The sequence below is a fragment of the Aegilops tauschii genome, chromosome 6 (assembly GCF_002575655.3).
Source record: "Aegilops tauschii subsp. strangulata cultivar AL8/78 chromosome 6, Aet v6.0, whole genome shotgun sequence".
NCBI lineage: Eukaryota > Viridiplantae > Streptophyta > Magnoliopsida > Poales > Poaceae > Aegilops > Aegilops tauschii.
In genome coordinates, this window is record NC_053040.3 from 333,124,533 (window position 1) to 333,131,197 (window position 6,665).

Consider the following 6,665-nt stretch of genomic DNA (forward strand, 5'->3'; position numbering starts at 1 on the left):
TTACATGACTAGTCCTAGTAGGATTAGGATTACTCTATTACAAGTGGAGTCCTAGTCTTGCTTCCTTTGTAAGGGAATATTCCTTATGCTTTCCTCTTAAGCCGGCCCACCATAACATGAGTCGGCCTTCTAGGCCTTGGGCCTTGTCGTCCGTCTGACTCGCCTACCGGGTCTAGTGAGTCACCAAGATCCAGCCGGGTCATACATCCGGCGGGTTACACCGCGGGTATATCCCCGACAGAAGGTGTACCCAACAGTCTCCTTTGGGTATCCTATGAAGACGCACTTCTCCGACTTGGTTTCGAGCTTATCAGGTTGAAGATTTTTCACATAAGCATCGCATCCCCAAACTTTAAGAAACGACAGCTTAGGTTTCTTGCCAAACCATAGTTCATATGGTGTCGTCTCAACGGATTTAGATGGTGCCCTATTTAACGTGAATGCAGCCGTCTCTAAAGCATAACCCCAAAACGATAGCGGTAAATCGGTAAGAGACATCATAGATCGCACCATATCTAATAAAGTACGGTTACGACATTCGGACACACCATTACGCTGTGGTGTTCTAGGTGGCTTGAGTTGCGAAACTATTACACATTGTTTCAAATGAAGACCAAACTCATAACTCAAATATTCACCTCCATGATGAGATCGTAGAAACTTCATTTTCTTGTTACGATGATTTTCCACTTCACTCTGAAATTCTTTGAACTTTTCAAATGTTTCAGACTTATGTTTCATTAAGTAGATATACCCATATCTGCTCAAATCATCTGTGAAGGCCAGAAAATAACGATACCCGCCGCAAGCCTCAACACTCATCGGACCGCATACATGAGTATGTATTATTTCCAATAAGTCAGTTGCTCACTCCATTGTTCTGGAGAACGGAGTCTTAGTCATCTCGCCCATGAAGCATGGTTCACAAGCATCAAGTGATTCCAAAAGCCCATCAGCATGGAGTTTCTTAATGCGCTTTACACCAATATGACCTAAACGGCAGTGCCACAAATAAGTTGCACTATCATTATTAACTTTGCATCTTTTGGCTTCAATATTATGAATATGTGTATCACTACAATCGAGATTCAACAAAAATAGACCACTCATTAAGGGTGCATGACCATAAAAGATATTACTCATATAAATAGGACAACCATTATTATCAGATTGAAATGAATAACCGTCTCGCATCAAACAAGATCCAGATATCATGTTCATGCTCAATGCTGGCACCAAATAACAATTATTTAGGTCTAAAACTAATCCCGAAGGTAGATGTAGAGGTAGCGTGCCGATGGCGATCACATCGACTTTGGAACCATTTCCCACGCGCATTGTCACCTTGTCCTTAGCCAATCTTTGTTTAATCCGTAGCCCTTGTTTCAAGTTGCAAATATGAGCAACAGAACCAATATCAAATACCCAGGCGCTACTACGAGCATTGGTAAGGTACACATCAATAACATGTATATCAAATATACCTTTCACTTTGCCATCCTTCTTATCCGCCAAATACTTGGGGCAGTTTTGCTTCCAGTGACCAGTCCCTTTGGAGTAGAAGCACTTAGTTTCAGGCTTATGTCTAGACTTGGGCTTCTTCCCTTGAGCAGCAACTTGCTTGTTGTTCTTCTTGAAGTTACCCTTCTTCCCTTTGCCCTTTTTTTCTTGAAACTAGTGGTCTTGTAACCATCAACACTTGATGCTCCTTCTTGATTTCTACCTCCGCAGCCTTTAGCATCGCGAAGAGCTTGGGAATTGTCTTTTCCATCCCTTTCATATTATAGTTCATCACGAAGCCTTTATAGCTTGGTGGCAGTGATTGAAGAACTCTGTCAATGACACTATCATCAGGAAGATTAACTCCCATCTGAGTCAAGTGGTTATGATACCCACACATTTTGAGAATATGTTCACTGACAGAACTATTCTCCTCCATCTTGCAGATATAGAACTTGTTGGAGACTTCATATCTCTCAACTCGGGCATTTGCTTGAAATATTAACTTCAACTCCTGGAACATCTCATATGCTCCATGATGTTCAAAATGTCTTTGAAGTCCCGATTCTAAGCCGTAAAGCATGGCACACTGAACTATCGAGTAGTCATCAGCTTTGCTCTGACAGACGTTCACAACGTCCGGAGTTGCTCCTGCAGCGGGCCTTGCACCTAGCGGTGCTTCCAGGATGTAATTCTTCTGTGCAGCAATGAGGATAATCCTCAAGTTACGGACCCAGTCCATGTAATTGCTACCATCATCTTTCAACTTACCTTTCTCTAGGAACGCATTAAAATTCAAGGGAACGGTAGCACGGGCCATTGATCTACAACAACATAGATATGCAAAAACTATCAAGTACTAAGTTCATGATAAATTAAAGTTCAATTAATCATATTACTTAAGAACTCCCACTTAGATAGACATCCCTCTAGTCATCTAAATGATCACGTGATCCATATCAACTAAACCATGTCCGATCATCATGTGAGATGGAGTAGTTTTCAATGGTCAACATAACTATGTTGATCATATCTACTATATGATTCACGTTTGACCTTTCAGTCTCAGTGTTCCGAGGCCATATCTGCATATGCCAGGCTCGTCAAGTTTAACCCGAGTATTCTGCACGGCAAAACTGGCTTGCACCCGTTGTATGTGAACATAGAGCTTATCACACCCGATCATCACGTGGTGTCTCGGCACGAGGAACTGTAGCGACGGTGCATACTCAGGGAGAACACTTGTACCTTGAAATTTAGTGAGGGATCATCTTATAATGCTACCGCCGTACTAAGCAAATAAGATGCATAAAAGATAAACATCACATGCAATCAAAATATGTGACATGATATGGCCATCATCATCTTGTGCCTTTGATCTCCATCTCCAAAGCACCGTCATGATCTCCATCGTCACCGGCTTGACACCTTGATCTCCATCGTAGCGTCGTTGTCGTCTCGCCAACTATTGCTTCTACGACTATCGCCACCGCTTAGTGATAAAGTAAAGCAATTACATGGCGATTGCATTTCATACAAGAAAGCGACAACCATAAGGCTCCTGCCAGTTGCTGATAACTTTTACAAAACATGCTCATACAACAATTTATATCTCATCACGTCTTGACCATATCACATCACAACATGCCCTGCAAAAACAAGTTAGACGTCCTCTACTTTGTTGTTGCAAGTTTTACGTGGCTGCTATGGCTTCTAGCAAGAACCGTTCTTACCTACGCATCAAAACCACAACGATTTTTCGTCAAGTGTGTTGTTTTAACCTTCAACAAGGACCGGCCATAGTCAAACTTGATTCAACTAAAGTTGGAGAAGCATACACCCGCCAGCCACTTGTGTGCGAAGCACGTCAGTAGAACCGGTCTCATGAACGTGGTCATGTAATGTTGGTCCGGGCCGCTTCATCCAACAATACCGCTGAATCAAAGTAAGACGTTAGTGGTAAGCAGTATGACTATTATCGCCCACAACTCTTTGTGTTCTACTCGTGCATATCATCTATGCATAGACCTGGCTCGAATGCCACTGTTGGGGAACGTAGCATGCAATTTCAAAAAAATTCCTACGATCGCGCAAGATCCATCTAGGAGCTGCATAGCAACGAGAGGGGAGAGTGTGTCCACGTACCCTCGTAGGCCGAAAGCGGAAGCGTTATGTTAACACGGTTGATGTAGTCGAACGTCTTCACGATCCAACTGATCCAAGTACCGAATGTATGGCACCTCCGTGTTCAGCACACGTTCAGCTCAATGATGTCCCTCGAACTCTTGATCCAGTAGAGGGTCGGGAGAGAGTTCCGTCAGCACGATGGCGTGGTGATGGTGATGGTGATGTGATCCGTGCAGGGCTTCGCCTAAGCACTACGACGCTATGACCGGAGGACTAAACTGTGGAGGGGGGCACCGCACACGGCTAAGAGAATTCTTGGTATGCCTTTGGGTGCCCACCGCCCCCGTATATAAAGGAGAGGAGGAGGCCGGCCAAGGGGTGGCGCACCATGGGGGAGTCCTACTAGGACTCCACTCCTAGTAGGATTCGCTCCCCTTCCTTCCAACGGAGAGGGGAAAGGGGAAAGAGGGGAGAGGGAGAAGGAAAAGGGGGCCGCTCCCCCACCCCTTGTCCAATTAGGATTGGGCAGGGGGCGCGCGCCACCTCCCGTGGCCTTCCTCCCTCTCTCGACTATGGCCCATAAGGCCCATTAACTTTCCCGGGGGGTTCCGATGACCTCCCGGTACTCCGCTAAATCCCCGAACCAATTCGGAACCATTCCGATGTTCGTATATAACCTTCCAATATATCAATATTTACCTCTCGGCCATTTCGAGACTCCTCATCATGTTTGTGATCTCATCCGGGACTCCGAAAAAACTTCGGTCACCAAAACACACAACTCATAATACAAATCGTCATCGAACGTTAAGCAGGTGGACCCAACAGGTTCAAGAACTATGTAGACGTGACCGATACACATCTACGGTCAATAACCAATAGCGGAACCTGGATGCTCATATTGGTTCCTACATATTCTACTAAGATCATTATCGGTCAAACAACATAATAACATACGTCATTCCCTTTGTCATCGGTATGTTACTTGCTCGAGATTCGATCGTCGGTATCATCGTACCTAGTTCAATCTCGTTACCGGCAAGTCTCTTTACTCATTCTGTAATGCATCATCCCACAACTAACTTATTAGTCACATTTCTTGCAAGGCTTATAGTGATATGCATTATCGAGAGGGCCCAGAGATACCTCTCCGATACACGGAGTGCCAAATCCTAATCTTGATCTATGCCAACCCAACAAACACCTTCGGAGACACCTATAGAGCATCTTTATAATCACCCAGTTACGTTGTGACGTTTGATAGCACACAAGGTGTTCCTCCGGTATTCGGGAGTTGCGTAATCTCATAGTCAGAGGAATATGTATAAGTCATGAAGAAAGCAATAGCACTAAAACTAAACGATCATAATGCTAAGCTAACAGATGGGTCTTGTCCATCACATCATTCCCTAATGATGTGATCCCGTTCATCAAATGACAACACATGTCTATGGTCAGGAAACTTAACCATCTTTGATTAACGAGCTAGTCAAGTAGAGGCATACTAGGGACACTATGTTTTGTCTATGTATTCACACATGTACTAAGTTTCTGGTTAATACAATTCTAGCATGAATAATAAACATTTATCATGATATAAGGAAATATAAATAACAACTTTATTATTGCCTCTAGGGCATATTTCCTTCACGCGCCCCTTGGCTTGTGGGCCCCATGGGACTCCTCCAGCCCTAATTCTTTTGCTATAAATTCCCAAATATTCCCAAACGACCAGAAGCGTCCACCAAAATACTTTTCCGCCGCCGTAACCTTCTGTACCCGTGAGATCCCATCTCGGGGCCTTTTCTGGCACCCTGCCGGAGGGGGATTCGATCATGGAGAGCGTCTACATCAACTCAATTGCCCTTTCGATGAAGCATGAGTAGTTTACCACAGACCCATGGGTCCATAGCTAGTGGCTAGATGGCTTCTTCTCTCTCTTTGATCTTCAATACAATGTTCTCCTCGATGTTCTTAGAGTTCTATCTGATGTAATATTCTTTTGCGGTGTGTTTGTCGAGATCCGATGAATTGTGGATTTATGATCAAATTATTTATGAATATTATTTGAATCTTCTCTAAATCTTTATATGCATGATTTGATATCTTTATATTTTTCTTCAAATTATCGGTTTGGTTGGCCAACTAGATTGGTTTCTCTTGCAATGGGAGAGGTGCTTAGTTTTGGGTTCAATCTTGCGGTGTCCTCACCCAGCGACAAAGTAGGGGTAGCGGAGGCACGTATTGTATTGTTGCCATCAAGGGTAAAAAAATGGGGTTTTCATCATATTGCTTGAGTTTATCCCTCTACATCATGTCATCTTACTTAAGGCGTTACTCCGTTCTTATGAACTTAATACTCTAGATGCATGTTGGATAGCGGTCGATGTGTGGAGTAATAGTAGTAAATGCAGGAAGGAGTCGGTCTAGTTGACACGGACGTGATGCCTATATTCATAATCATTGCCTTGGATATCGTCATAACTTTTGCGCTTTTCTATCAATTGCTCGACAGTATTTGTTCACCCACCGTATGCTTTCTTTCAAGAGAGAAGCCTCTAGTGTAACCTATGGTCCCCGGGTCTATTTTCCATCATATATTTTCAGATCTATAAACCAAAAAAACCCAAAATACCTTGCTGCAGTTTATTTACTTTTCTTTTCTTTTATGTTTTAGTAATCTTTTATATCTATCTCTATCAGATCCCATCCTTGGAAGTGAACGTGAAGGGATTGACAACCCCTTTATCGCGTTAGGTGCAAGTGTTTGATTGTTTGTGCAGGTGCATACATTGGAGACTTGCGTGTACCTCCTACTGGATTGGTACCTTGGTTCTCAAACTGACGGAAATACTTATCTCTAATTAGCTGCATCACCCTTTCCTCTTCAAGGGAAAAACCAACGCAAGCTCAAGAATTAGCATACATGCATGACAGAAAACGTGACCTACTGTGACAAACACGTATCATCACGGAAGTGTTTTTTTTGTAGTGCCAGCTTACCATTCGTGGGCATTGGAGTTTTCTAGCCCTTCATT